At 37.6% G+C, this 15,275-nt stretch overlaps 1 protein-coding gene and 1 long non-coding RNA gene across 12 annotated transcripts in view; one reads left to right on the forward strand and one right to left on the reverse strand.

Moving 5' to 3' along the window:
- The window catches only part of RAD51B (RAD51 paralog B), a 618,412-nt gene that overhangs the window by 177,223 nt on the left and 425,914 nt on the right, over positions 1 to 15,275 (forward strand). The gene's annotated exons all lie outside the window — the stretch shown is intronic.
- Positions 1 to 15,275, reverse strand: part of LOC129621708 (uncharacterized) — a 70,338-nt gene that overhangs the window by 54,149 nt on the left and 914 nt on the right. The gene's annotated exons all lie outside the window — the stretch shown is intronic.

A 15,275-nucleotide genomic window follows, 5' to 3' on the forward strand; every position in this document is an offset into this window, starting at 1 on the left:
GAGCTGATAACTTAGTTTTGTTTTACTACTGTATTCCCTGTACCTAAAATAGTACCCAGTGCCTTTTGTTGAGTGAATGGGTGACAGTTTCAGTTATTTTCTACTCTTTAATCCTATCTTGATTCTCCGCAAATGACTACTTCCAAGTCAATAGGAAAGATGTATGTGTGTGCTCATTTGCTCAGTTGTGTCTGATTCTTTTGCGACCTCATGGACTATAACCTGCCAGGCTCCTCTGTCCAAGGAATTTTCTAGGCAAGAATACAGGAGCAGGTTGTCATTTCCATGCCAGGGGATCTTCCTGACCCAGGAATCGGACCTTTGTCTCTTGTGTCTCCTGCATTGGCAGGCAGATTCTTTACCACTGTGCCATCTGGGAAGCCCCAATAGGAAAGATAGAAATCTTCAAATGGAAAACCTGTTCCTCATTTGCCATTAAAAGTAAACCTTTCTACATGTTTTTTTTTTTTCTTCCTCTGTCCTGTCTGTTATGAAAAAAAGGCTTTCCTCATTTCCTAAAGCCTGGGGCCCATCCTTTTTCACCTTATAGGTATCTTGATTTTTCTCTAATCCTGTGTATGGAATGGTGATTATGAATGTGGACTTTGTAATCAGACATATGGATTCAAATTTGAGGTCTGTTGCTATGAAATTTTGGGAAAAGTATCTAACATCTCTCAGCCTCAGCTTCTGTGTTCTTAGTTGGAGATAGTAATATCTATATCATAGAGTTGTGAAGCTGGAAGGATTTCATATTTTTAAAGTGCTAATAAGTTTTGTGGTTGGGACAAAACAAGCACTCAGAAGAAAGGTTTTTGTTATTATTGCTTCCCTTTCTATGAACTCCTAATTTTATTAAGGTCATCTTTAAAAATTGTCCTATTTCAGTGACATATTTAACACCCTATTTTTCTTTTACCCATCACACCTGTTCTCCAGTTTTTACCTCCTCCTCATTTTAGAACCCACTCTGGTCTGGCTTCCCAAACATTTCACATTTTATTCCCAATCCTAATCCCAGTCTTGTTACTTTCCCATCCATCGCTCTCCAAGCCTGTCCACCTCCAGTGATTTCATCTCCTAGTGGTCCAAATCAAAAGCTTGGAAAGTAGGCTTGTCCTCTCCTTCTTCCTTCCCTACATTGCATCACCAAGCAGAATTCTGATAATTCTACCTCCTAAATATTTCTTCAATTTTCCCTCATCTCTTTTTCCTTTGATGCTGCCATTCCAGTCCAAAGATCTATATCTGTCACAGGATTGTGATCATAGCTTCCTGTCATTCACTCCTGTACCACACTGTTCCATACTCCACACTGTCGACAGAGCAATCTTCTAAACAGCGCAAAGCCGATAACATTATTCCCCTTTTAAACATTCCAGTGACTTCTTACAGTTCTTCAGGCAGAGCCCTTATTGATTAGATCTTACTTATCTCTTCGGCTTTACCTTGTACCATGGTTCCCCATGTCCAAGCCTTAGCCCTCTAATGAATTTAATTTCTTTCTCGTTTGTTCAGCTCTTTCACATACTGTTCTGCTGCCTCTTTCATCATCCCTCTTTCCTGCTTAGCCTTCTGTTCTCAACCTAAATTTTACTTCCTCAGATAGGCCTTCCTGCAGTTTGGTGCCCTGTGGTCTGTCCCATATCGCTGTATCAACATGGTGTTTGTTACATGTGATAGGTCCTTGTCTCTTCTCTAGATCCCTGATAGCAGGAGGCATGTAATGTTTCCTCATCAGTGTATTCCCTTGTGGAGTGCCTGGTTTATAGTAGATACTCAGCAAAGTTTTATTAAATGTTGTTATGAAATGATAATTCAGTGAGGAGAAAAACCATGCTGTTTTACATTTGGTAGGGTTTAGAGCTACATATGGTATTCCTGTATTTAGCTTTGAATTTATCTTTAAACATAAGTAAATGTGGAAAATAATAAGACTGCTTTTCAACACATACTCTTATTTTTCTATCTTCACACATTCCCTTATTTTAAAATCTTTTAATGTTTGTTTTTATTCTGTACTACAAACACAGATTCCCCCATGTGGATGCTTTTGAGTGTGAAATGCCACTTAACATCAGCACGTCTGCCAACTTTCATTCAGCTCTTTTCCATAGACAATCTTGTGAAGCTTTTCTATTAGACATTGAGTCTAAGTCATGCAGTCTTCTAATGGTGCATTTGCAAAATGGTGAAGCCTACTGAACTGTCTTGTTCTCTAGCACACTAAATAGAAAGCACTAGAAGGACAGAGAGCTGTGACTTGGACTTTTTGGCTCTTCATTGCCACTCCACAGGCTCTTGATGGATTAATGATCCTTTCCTTCTCAGTCAGCCTTGGGTCTAAGCAGGTTATGGAGCTGAATCATCCCTGACAGGCAAAAATAAATGCTCTGGAAAGACATGGGAACTGGCTTAGATGCATTTTCTTCAAGGGTATTGATGAAAGCTTCATTATGGAAGGTAGCTGACACTGATTGTGTTTTTACTGTTCTTAAGAAAGAAATCCTTTTTTTTTCTTTTTTTAAAATCTGAGCTACAAGGACATCACTGTATGTTAGTTTCCCTTGCCTTACTAATATGACCACCAATTATTTGACTGTTGTTTGATAATGTAGTTTGTGGCAGCATTTATTCGTTTTTTAGTGCATTTTGGATTAAAAGTGTAAATAGGAAAATTTTACAGGGAAGTATTTGTAATCTTGTATTTACTGGGCTTTCCATAGGATTTGTCAGAACTCTTTTCCCCGAACGGATTAGACTTTTATTTTTAGATCAGTCAAGATTATTTGCTTTTTTAAGTCTATAACAAGAATATAAGATTATTATATTTATATAACCCTATTGATACAAAATTATCATTAGCTAGAGTTAAATTAATGGATATCCCTTGTGCACAGTTTCAGGCAGACTTGGATAGCACTTTTAGCAAGAAAGGTAAATCGGTTGTTGAAAATCCTCAGAGGAAGGTCAGTCTAGTTAGTTATGAAAAGTCCTTTAGGGAGAAAAAGTAAGCTGTTTCAATTATTTATTTATTTTTGATGTCAGGAAAAACTGAGAAAGCAGTAGCTAGAGGGATCAATGGTTAAAGAGGTTCTTTTGTTTGTTTTTTAAATTTTTATTGGCGTATAGTTGATGTACAGTGTTGTGTTAATTTCAGGTGTACAGCAGAGTCAATTAATTATACATATACATATATCCATTTTGTTTTGTTGTTAGATTCTTTTCCCAGATAGGTCATTACAGAGTATTGAGTAGAGTTCCCTGTGCAATACACTAGGTCCTTAATAGTTAGCTGTGCCACTTTTTTTTTTTTCCTTCAAATTTTACTCTGGCAATTGTCTATACCCAGGGAGCCTGGAGGGCTCCTCTGAAGAAATTGGGATTCCTAATGTTGCAAATTAAGTAATTCATCCTTGTGCCTTGGATTTCAAGCAGAAGCAGGAAGAGAATCTGATGAAGGAATTAACTTTGTGTCTCCAATGTTAAATATATTCTAAATCCATTTTGGTGATAGGTGTTTCCTGGTTGCAATGTGATCTCTGGTTCTTTTAGACTCTGATAATTTAATTTACTCAGTTCTACTTTAAGTAAAACTGTCAAGAGCTCGTATTCATGGATTTCATCATTTTATCTCTTATTTCCAGAGTCTTTTTTCCTTTTATCCTTATCTTTAAAAAAATAACTTAAGGTGTTTGTCTTAGGAAGGCTGGCAGGATGTCAGTTTTAATGTGTTCATAAAATGAGCTGTTTTTGTTTTATGTACATGCTCAGATACTCTGTGTAAACATCAACTAATTTAAAGGAAATTAATTCAAGTGTTTTAATAAGTGAATAATTACTTTCTCACAGATTAACACATTCTGAATTACATTCTTGGGTGAGATATGAAAATAAGAAAATACACCATTAATCTCCTCTTGTTGAGTACTAATATGAAAGAAAGTTTATCTCATTACTACTTCGACACTCCGGGAGGTGGACTCAAGCTGCTGTTTATACTGTGGAGGAAATATATCCAGGGTTAGATGGGGAACAGCAATCCGAAGTTCCCCCCTCACTCTTTCCTTCTGCTTAATCATGGGAGGAAAGGCTGGGGCCGCAGGAGCTGCCACTGATATTCTGGATGCTAAGAGAGCCATGCCTTCCTCTGGTAGTGTAAAAAATACTGTTTCTCCCCCCTGGTAATAGGCCCCAGGGCATAATGAAAAGAACACAGACATTGGAAGCAAGATGGACTCGGGCTGTAATCCCTCTGCTGTGATTTACTTGCTGCTTAGTCTTAAGCAAACTGCACTTTCTGATGCTCAGAGAGATTAAATGAGCTTGAAACCGAGAGTGAGAAAAAAATATGACATCTTATGTTTATGACCTGGTTCACCTGAGGGAGCCAAGCTTCCTGTTGCAGGACATAAAAAGGTAGATGCAATCTTCAAAGGCCTATTAACTATTCTTGCCCTGTTGTTACTGACCATGGTACCAACTTATTAATGACAGACTAGATTCGTAACAAAACCTAACACCACGTTTCGGTATCTTTCGAATACAAAGAAAATACCAGAATTAGTTAATGCTAATAGAAGTTAAATATGATCTACCACTATATCCTAGAAGATTATAATGATTAAAGATGGTTATATAGTAGATTTCAAACCCTAAGGTTTAAGATTCAGTTCATTTCAGTTCAGTCACTCAGTCATGTCCATCTCTTTGCAACCCCAAGGACTGCAGCACTCCAGGCCTCCCTGTCCATCACCAACTCCTGGAGTTTACTCAGACTCATGTGCGTTGAGTCGGTGATGCCATCCAATTATCTCATCCTCTGTTGTCCCCTTTTCTTCCCACCTTCAATCTTTCCCAGCATCAGCGTCTTTTCAAATGAATCAGTTCTTTGCATCAGGTGGCCAAAGTATTGGAGTTTCAGCTTCAGCATCAGTCCTTCCAATGAATATTCAGGACTGGTTTCCTTTAGGATTGACAGGTTTGATCTCCTTGCAGTCCAGGGAACTCTCAAGAGTCTTCTCCAACACCACAGTTCAAAAGCATCAATTCTTCGGTGCTCAGTAAGGTTTAAGATTTTGGTCAGTCTTAACAAACACAGTTTATGTTAAGATGTAGAATTTTTGCGAAGATTATTCGTACGCTCAGTCATTCACTCCTTTTTTATTCTATATGATTTTACTTCATATTATAAATTTTCAAATGCCGCTCTCGTCATATATTAGTAAGTATCTGGCATTTGAAATGTGTGGCCATTGTGAATGGAACTTCTAAGGAAAAAAAGAAGCAAACTGTTGCCATCACTATATGCCCAATAGTTTAAAAATAAAAATTATATGTATTAGACACATGAGAGAGTTTAGAGAGAAGATTCAACTGAAACCATTGTGCCCCAGAACCTTAATAACTTAAATGCAAATACTGGCATATATCCAGAAAGTAAGATTCAATTAAGTACAGTTGTTTCATCTTAAAAAAAATCATCTTTCCATGAAGAAATTTTGGCAGCTGTATTGATGACTTCTCAAGAGAGGGGCAGATGGGACTATAAAGACGCCTGAAATCTTCTTTTCCCACTGACTTCCTAATTCTTCATTTTTTTTTTTTTCTTTTTACTGTCAGGAGGAACCAGGCCGTAGAAATCAAGTACTCTGATATGCCCTCTGCTTTTCCAATCATAAGTTTAGTTACTCTAGCTGTCTCTTATCTGTTCAGATGTTATAATTTGTAGTGATGGCGTAAGTGGATGTAATGGAAGTGGAAATTGGATAGGATCTAAGATGGCAGATTATGGGCTTAGTTTCAAAGACTGTTTTTACCTGGAGAATAAATAAAAAGAGTTAATAAGCATTTTCTAGTGATTGGTGGTTTATCTGTTCCTTGTGTTCCACCTTGACTTAGCACTGGTCTCTCGGGAACTTCTAAAACCTCTCTTGCCTATGTCAGAATTCATATTTTTTCCTGAAGAGATCAAAGCTTTTATGGGCATTATTTATTGTAGTCTCACAATATCCTAGGGAGCTAAGTAGAGTTTACGTGGCTCCATTTTTATTTTTAAAGTCAAGTGACGAACAGATAAATCTCTTCACCAAGGTCACAAAATGAGGCTGTGGTGGAGGCAGAAATAGACTCGTTAGTCAGAGACATCTCTTAATTCTGGCCCTTATGTCTAAGATGCAGTAGATTGTTTGGCCTTTCTCTAAACAAGCCTTTGACACTTAGAGTGTGTGGAAAGTATGCGCTTCCGTCAACGAGTTTTGCTGTTTAGCTATTCTTTGCCTGTTAAAGTAATGACTAGGGGACTAAAGAAAACAGAAAGGACTGAAATAAGTCCAAGCCTTATTTCAGCCATGAGCTTTGAACAGAGAGTGCTTTTTTATTTCCTTAGGATTACTTTTTTGTCTTTATATTCAACTTGAAAAGGATTTTTCTTCAGGGCACTACTGATATTGAGAACTTCTAAGGGAAATTAATATTATTATTTTTTTTAAATGAAAGCTTTGTATGTGAAAATTAGACTTTTGAAATAATATGTATACCAATACTAGACCACATTGAAAGATTTGGGGAGATAACTGCACATTTTTACATTTTCAAATGTAGGTTTAGTGGCCCCCCTTTTTTCTTTTTTCCCCTGAAAGTCATTGCCAAATGGATTATATTTTAAAATTACCCTAATTCAGCCATTTATATCACTATACATTAAAGTTTTTAAAAATGAAATAGTATGCTTGATAATTATTTTGTTAAAATAAAATTTCAACTGTTTTCATTTGAATATTTATCACTCAGTGGTTATTAAATTTATCACTTTTTATAAATTTACTCACTCCACTCTTCTCTTTTAGTATCCATAATGCTTATTTGGAATTTTAAGCACAAGACAGGAAGGAATAGTTTTTCTTCTTTCCTTTTCTTTAAGGTCTGCTTCTCAAATTAGCCTGCATGCCTGAACCTGTGTTACAATTCAGAAGGAACAGTGGAGTGTATTGCATACAGTCTTTTTGTTAAGCCGGGTTAGCACCACTCTCCTCCTGATGTCTTAAACACTGCAATTTTTGTAAACTTTTCCATGTGCCTCCAGCATCTCCAATTTGTGAGCGAGTCTTACTATATTTATCCCTATTGTGTATGTCCGCATGTTTGTTTTGCAGTGTAATAACTCTTGACAGTTATACATTTTTCCATATGTTCCGTCCTGTAGAGATAAACAATATGTGTGCTGTATGTTTCCCTCAGCTTTGAAGACTTACTTTTGAAATAAACAAACCCAGAGGACACTATGCTTGGTTTTGGAAAGTCATTTACATGAGCATACTTTCCATGAAAGGGAAGGTAGCGAATTTTCACCCTTTTAATGTGAAGCTGGTTAATTGAATTTTTCTAAAGGACTGAGAGCTACTTAACTGCTTTCAGTTTTTCAGAGATTTGCCAGGCAATTCAGACTTATTTTTGAAAGTCTTTAAAAGTGCCAGTTAAATCATAAATGACCATTTCACGAAGTTCTCTCAGTCTCTCACCGGTTTACTTTGGCTGTAGGGATTAGTGAAATAGCTTTGGATTTCCTTATAATTTTCCCTTTTATCTTTATAGATCGAAAAGTTGGTATTGGCATGTAATGATGGCATCTGAAGCATTTATATTGTGGCTGCTTTTTTTTTTTGTCTATAGAAAGAATCATTATGATTCACTTATAAGCAGCTATTTCTTTTTCTTTGTATTCTCCTAGGAAATCAAGTCTTTCTGACCAGTTTAATATGTGAAAATTGATGCAAGTATCTTTATTCTTAGCTAGATGCATGTGTGTGCTCACTCATGTCTGATTCTTTGCAACCCTGTGGACTGTAGCCCTCGGGGCTCCTCTGTCCATGGGATTCTCCAGGCAAGAATACTGGAGTAGGTTGCCATTTTCTTCTCCAGGAGATCCTCCCATCCTAGGGATCGAACCCATGTCTCCTCCCTTGGCAGGCGGGTTCTTTACCACTATCGTCACCTGGGAAGCCTTGATGTTGTTTTTTACCCCAACAGATATCGTCTGCCTACATTTCTTTCCCCCAGAAATGCAAAGGTGCTTTTATTAGTTGATTTGCTAAAGCCTTTGGGTATATAAATGTTTCCTACGTTTTCTATTGCTAACTGCAAGATTGACTGCATAAGAGATACAAATTGTATCTGTATTGCAATTTTTATTTATTTATTTTTTTGTTGTCTCTTTAACATACAAAATTTATCGTCTTTCGCCAAGTGATTTTTAACTTAGAAAACTGAAAAGTGATTTGTAAATCTGGTGGTATAAGCAACAATGTGTGGGATGTGGTTCAAGGCTAGTAACATGCTAAAGTGAGCCCTCACCAGCTCCTAAAAACCAATTATTAGATTTTCAGAAAATTTCTGAGCTTGTTAACATTAAAAATTAAACTATATAAACTTTTAATTAAAATAAATTATATTAAAAACAAAAAGATTTGTACTCAAAACTCATCACATCATAATTATTTTTTACTACATTTTACTAGTTGACTCATTGGAAAAGACTCTGATGCTGGGAGGGATTGGGGGCAGGAGGAGAAGGGGACAACAGAGGATGAGATGGCTGGATGGCATCACTGACTCAATGGACGTGAGTCTGGGTGAACTCCGGGAGTTGGTGATGGACAGGGAGGCCTGGCGTGCTGTGATTCATGGGGTTGCAAAGAGTCGGACACGACTAAGTGACTGAACTGAACTGAACTGAACTGTTATCAGTGCTCTTGAAATTATTTGTGCCTATTTTATCTGTATTGGAAATACTATATACTAGTGAATACTTCTGGACACCTCTTCCAACTCTGTTCACTGATGTCTTGTTGGTAACTTGAAATCAAAGAAGTAGTAACACCATTGGCAAACACAGCAAATTAGGACTTGATTTATTGTTTTGTTAATTGTCTACACTTATGAAAGTGATGAAGTATCAATGACGAAGACTAAACTTGGAAGTATGTCATGTCTATAGCTACTATTAGGTTGGTGCAAATGTAACTGAGGTTTCAGACTGTGAATTTTAAATCATTATAACTAGGCTCAAATACATCTTTATTAATCAAAGTAGGAATCATTACAGTCAACACATTTTTGCCAACAAGAAGTGTTTGTTTATTACTGTAGCCTAAAAGTCTGGGCTTCAAGATTTGATGAACTCTTTGAAAGCATTTTCTGCCTCCTGATGGTTATGGAAATGTCTTCCCTGCAAAAAGTTGTCGAGCTCCTTGAAGAAGTGGTAGTTGGTTAGCAAGAGATCAGGTGAATATGGTGTGTGTGAAGTCACTTAAGTTGTCTGACTCTTTGTGACCCTATGGATTATAGCCCTCCGGGCTCCTCTGGCCATGGAATTCTCCAGCAAGAATACTGGAGTGAGTTGCTATGTCCTTCTCCAGGGGATCTTCCCCAACCAGGGATCAAACCTGCATCTCTAACATCTCTTGCATCTACTTCTCATGTAGTTGTAAGAGGATCAGTTATGATGATCCTCTCAACTGGTCTTTGTCAACTTCCAATGACTGGTCCCTAGGCTCCCCATCTTCAAGGCTCTCGTCTCCTTTGCAAAACTTTTTGAATCACCACTGCTCTGTACGTTTGTTAGCAGTTCCTGGGTCAAATGCGTTGTTGATGTTGTGAGTTGTCTCAGCTGTTTTACAACACATCTTGAACTTGAATAAGAAAATCACTTGAATTTGCTTTTTGTCTAACATCATTTCCCTAGTCTAAAATAAATATAAAATAAATAGCAAGTAATAAGTCATTAGCAAAAACCCATAAAGTGAGAAATGTGCATTAAAATGATATATAGCATAACCATATTTATTTAGGAATGTATTTCAGAATCAAATGGCAAAGTTCAACAATGCAAAACTGCAATTACTTTTGCACCAACCTAATATGAATAACACAAAAAAACTTGAGAAAATATTTTTCCAGTATTTGAAACTGTTATCTGATTCAGCAAAGAAGTGGTTCACATCATGGAAAACTGAATGAGTGAAATTCTGACATACATCTGTGTTCATGTTCCTTTTTCTCATTAACTTGAACAAAATCATCAACCAACTAAGCAGAATTGTAAGAATAATATATTGCTCCAAGTGTACCAGACATTCGATGCTAAATACATCAAGAAGCCTTTTATAGTTCTCTTCTGAAAACCATGCTACTCACAAACATGCTACCTCTCTTCCAACTCATACATGACTTTAGATTTCCTCTCTTGGCTCTAAAGGCTATTGTTAAAGGGTATGACAAATTCATGTATTCAGTCATCTGCATCCATCCCTTTGACCACAAATTACCTTGGAGTAGTGTTAGAAAAAGTTTGCTGGAAAAGAGAAACAGTTTAATACTGGATTTATAAAACCGTAGCTTTCCTTCTTGGAGGCATAATTCTGTTATTTAGCCCACTGTTGAGAGGTGGTTTAGATTGGCAGTTTACGTATCAAAGGAGAAAATAGCTTTATTCAATAGAATTTGTTTTTCTAAGCTTTATGGATAGTCTTCCCTGGTGGCTTAGAGGTTAAAGCAATGCAGGAGACCTGAGTTCGATCCCTGGGTCCGATCCCTGGGTCAGAAAGATCCCCTGGAGAAGGAAATGGCAACCCACTCCAGTACTCTTGCCTAGAGAATCCCATGGATGGAGGAGCCTGAGGGGCTACAGTCCATGGGGTCGCAAAGAGTCAGACACGACTGAGTGACTTCACTTCACTTCATGGATAGTCTGATGATCTATGATAGTGTATGTAATTCATACAAATAAATGTGGGTAAGAATATCATATGGTTAAAGTTCAGTTTTTCAGCCTTGAGTGACCAGAAGATTTTGAAATACATTTGGAACTCTTATCACACACTTGCTCCTTATGATGGGATAATCTAGTCAAGCCCCTGCCTTCCTGTTTTAATTGATGCTTCAACTTTAGTCATTTGAATATCACGCTCATCATTTTTGTCATACCCACGTACCTCTTATACCTTTATTTACTTATTAATTTTTTAATTGACTTTTCCCTTATGACATAGCTTTATTCTAGGTGACAATTGGAGAAGGCAATGGCACCCCACTCCAGTACTCTTGCCTGGAAAATCCCATGGACAGAGAAGCCTGGTGGGCTGCAGTCCATGGGGTTGCTAAAAGTCAGACATGACTGAGCGACTTCAATTTCACTTTTTACTTTCATGCACTGGAGAAGGAAATGGCAAGCCACTCCAGTGTTCTTGCCTGGAGAGTCCCAGGGACGGGGGAGCCTGGTGAGTTGCCGTCTATGGGGTCACACAGAGTCGGACACAACTGAAGTGACTTAGCAGTAGCAGCAGCAAGTGACAATATCCATGAAATCTTGAGTTTAATGTAATCATCTTGTGTTTAAGTTATTTTTTTCTAATACCCATTACAATATTGCCTAAAAATTAAAATTTTTTAAGTTTGTCCTTGTACCACCAATGGTATGTGTACCACATTTTGGGAAATGATGTACCAGTGGTTGGTAATAACTAGACATTAGGCCAAATAGTCTTGTTTATTCCTCATGTCAACTTTATGAGGTAGGGATTGCTATCTCTATTTAATAGGTGAGGAAGCTGAGAAGTTAGATTTGTTAACTAACTTGTCCACAGTCATTAGTTGAGTCAAAATTTACCTAACAAAGATCCACACTAACCCCTGAGACTCACAGCTTGATTTCTAGTCCAGCACTATCCAGCATCACCTGGGAGCTTCTTAGAAATGCAAAAGCTCTGGCCTCACTCCAGACCTAATTAATTAGAATCTGAAGTTCAACAAGATTCCCGGGTGATTCTGATGGACAAGGTGTGAGAAGCCTTGATCCAGACTCCTGTGGTGTCTGCCACAGGAGAAAAAGAAAAGATGGATGCCTCGACGAGTCTTTTACTCTCTGCAGTAAAAGCGACCATCATGCCCTGCTGCTCTGAGATGTAGCTATTTCTGAGAAACATCCATTGGTTATGGATGGGAAGGTAGGAAATCATGTTCTCAATCACTTTGGTTATTTTTCTGTCTTGAAGTCACCTTTTGTTTGCTTCCCTTTTTTCCTTGATTAAGGTATAAGGCTGGGTTGAAAGGTCAACATTTTCTCTCTTTTTTCCTCCTAGTTTCCTTCCCCAGCATCCACAGATCCACTTCTTGCCCTCTGAAATGGCCTGGTCCTTTTTCTCTTGCCCACCCCAAACCTACCTAGGCCCTGAGAACTATCTGCACAGCTACAACTAATTTTCAGTTATTCTTGGATGGTTCTAATAGTGTGTATACTGTCCTGACTCTTGGCTTCTTTCCTTCTGCTTGCTGCTGTCTGCAGCTCAGCTATTTTACTGCTTGCTTTTATTTTCTCTAAGCCATCCTTACCTCTGCACTCAGGAGGCCTCTGTTTCCATTCTGCTCTGCATCTCACTCTTGCTGTTGCTCTTACAATTGAAAGTGTTACTATAAGCAGCAGCCTCAGGAGACCCTATTAAGACAATCTCGTGGAAGTGGTCAGAGTGTTGGGAATTTGATGGTTGGTTCTGGGAATATCAAGAATGGCTGTGACTGATGAACATAACTAGCTATAAATTTTGAAGTATTCCTGTGCGTCATCAGCATTTCATCAGCTTATTGTCTTAGTGTTTTTTTCATATAATTTCCTTGTGAATCCTATGCCTGGAGGAATCTGCAGGGTTTCTAGACACCACACCCAGTTTGTACAGTTACAGGCCTTCTGTCTTGGTATTTATGTAGTTGTTTATTCAGTCTCCAAGATGACTAGTTATTTGAGATGAGTGGAAGTTGCATTTATTAATGAGATCAGACCTTGCCTTCTTGTTCACTACTGGCCAGGTACAGATCATAATAGTATTTCATTTTCTTAACTTTGAATAGTGTTAAAAGGGAGTTGACTCATTTGAATTATAAGAAGTACTGAAAGAAAACTATACCATTCATTATATATTGTAAACTGAGAAACAAAGAGGGATGGTTGTTTCTTTCCATAGTAATTTCAGGCTCTGAAAGATTTGTTTATCAGCCAACTGTAGACACACCTATCCCAACCCAGATTTTTTTAATGACCTTCAGCTTTGTAGTCATTTAGACTTGAGTCTTTTTTTCCCCCTCTTTTCTCCTTTCTGCCACATTTTTTGGGTACACACCCTTCTTCCCTCCCCTTTGTCATTTTCTTGTTTCCTTGAGAAAAGGAGAGTCCCTCTTAGAGTGTAAACAGTTCTTTGTGAAGTGTGACTTACTTATGCTTGAGGGGTTGTCAGTGTATACACAATAGAGAAGGTGATGGAGGCTCCCAGGCATGCCAAGTCAGCACTTTGCACATGTGAAGGCCAAAGAGCATGCTAAGCAGGCTGAAAAAATTTTAACAAGTCAGAACATTTTACAATTTCCATATTTATCAAACATGTCAGGGGATGGGATCACAAAGCCTTCCAGGGATTAACTGCCTCTAGGACTTGAACTGTTTTATTAAGATGGAGGAAGCCAAGTTCTCAATACCCCATGATTTTCTCTAATAATCACAGGAGTTAGAATGTAGGTGATCCTTGCTGAATGAAAGGTAATCCTCGGGCTAAAATGCTCATTGAATGGGAAAAAAAAAAATCTCTCAACAGATGCACTGTGTGTGAATCTATCTGACAGAGCTTTGGAGCTTGAAGTTTATTTACCTAGAGCTTCAGTTTTATTAAATCTCTGGTTGGTGGTTCTTGACCTTTGACACTTAAGGGCTTAGAATATGAAGACTAAGTAGATGTCAGAAACATGCAGACATTCTTAAAGAGGGGTGGCCTTTGGGTTTTGGGGTTTGGCAAGGCATCCTAGAGTTATTATTTATTTTCAAATGTTTGGGGTTTGGCAGATCCAAAGATGCATTTTGCCAAGCATTTTCCTTTGAATTTTAGTACAGGAATATCTTGGGTGGAATTTAATTGCTTTATTGGTGATTCATTTGCATTATACTGATCAGAATGCTATTTTGGAAAAGATATTTGATGATTGATAAATATTAGGAACTTGACAGTTTTTTGAGTACCAACATTTTCTTAGATGAGGATAGAAATGGCATTCAGGCTCCAAATATTTTCAGTAAGATTTGGAACTTGGAATCTTTAAGTAGTTTCCAAATTTGTCTATCCCTTTTTCCACAAAAGCAAACCAGACTCTACTTCCCTGGCTTGATCTGCAAACCTTTAGAAAAGTTGCCAAGCTGATCTGCAACATTGGGCCAACTCTTAATTTGAAAATTAATATTAAAAAAAAGATTTTCAACAAGTAGAGAGAGCAACCCTCTTCTGGAGAAATAAGCTGGAATTAAAACAACAACCCAAGAAGACTAAGCATAGGGTAGATTTTGGGTTCTAAAGCCAAATTACCAGGAATGACAAAACCCCTGAGAGGACTAAAGTTATATAAGGTGCCATGAGGTAGCTTTTCCATTACAGTTTGTAGAAAAGCTTGTAAAAGAAGGAAGCATGCTGAGACTTTACAAATGAGGACTAAGTCATAACTTTTTAAAGAACAAGAAAGGGACATGGCTAAATATGGCACTGAACTTCTCACTGCCCATTGGGTTACAGCAAAGCGTAATGATAAAAACAAGTTTCTTATTGTCTGTTGCCAGCTTCTTATCTTTTGTGATTGGCTCAGAAGCAGCAGTGCCAGCAACTTGAATGACTGCACACACTCTCCATGAGAAAACAGCAATGCAAATAATCATCTAGCAGGAGAAAGACAAGCATTTTAAACAAATTGACATGGATGTCTTCCATGTCCCAATTATTTTAAAACCAACTGGTGGAAATTTTGGGAAATTCTAGTTATGAATTCTGCAAACTAGTGGTAGGAGATGACAGAATGACATAGACTTCTTCATTTGCTTCAAATAGTGAGGTGCAGGAAACTGGATGTATCATTGAGCTCGTATCTCCCTTAATCCGTATGTTCTTTAAATGACTTAAAATGCCCAAGCAGCAAGATGATCTGTTTTGAATCCTTGACTTTATCCTGGTACTGATTTAACAGATGAGATTATTAGGTGATCTGTAGAGAACCATACTGATGTATGCCTAACATTTTTTATTTGGACCAACTTTAAGTAATTGTAAACGTCTTTCAGTGTAAGTAAAATTTCATGTTTTTCTTCTTAAACTTTGGTCCTGATGACCTTAAAACAGGCAATTTGCCAAAGACAACTTTTTATTTTTCCTTTCTCTCTCTTCTCTTTTTACCTTGTTCCTCCTTCCTTCCCTTTC

This window comes from Bubalus kerabau, chromosome 10 (genome assembly GCF_029407905.1).
Source record: "Bubalus kerabau isolate K-KA32 ecotype Philippines breed swamp buffalo chromosome 10, PCC_UOA_SB_1v2, whole genome shotgun sequence".
NCBI classification, from domain to species: Eukaryota; Metazoa; Chordata; class Mammalia; order Artiodactyla; family Bovidae; genus Bubalus; species Bubalus kerabau.